The sequence below is a fragment of the Microtus ochrogaster genome, chromosome 16 (genome assembly GCF_000317375.1).
Source record: "Microtus ochrogaster isolate Prairie Vole_2 chromosome 16, MicOch1.0, whole genome shotgun sequence".
NCBI lineage: Eukaryota > Metazoa > Chordata > Mammalia > Rodentia > Cricetidae > Microtus > Microtus ochrogaster.
The window spans coordinates 50,127,324-50,127,657 of record NC_022018.1 but is presented as its reverse complement, the minus strand read 5'-3'; positions in this window follow the sequence as shown (position 1 = coordinate 50,127,657).

Sequence of the window (334 nt, the reverse complement as noted above, 5' to 3'; positions counted from 1 at the left end):
GTCAGAGCAGAAGGCATTTGTCCCTCCCCCTCTCCCCCACATTTCGCGTCCAGATTAACTCCATCATCCCGTGACTAAAGGAGAAAATAACTCCCCAGCTGTCTCTGGCTTCTTTAGCTGCTAGCACAAGAACCTGATCCACAGGGGGACATTCCTGAGTTAAGGACAGTCAGCACATGTGACTTGGGATACAGCACACAGATTTTTGGTGGTGCTATTTAGAGGGTACCTCTGTTTATCTTTTTAGGGTACCCCAAATATGTCCAAAGCTACACTAAAAGATTCTGCTTATAAGAACTCTAAAACATTGAATTTATAGATGCAGAAAGTAGAA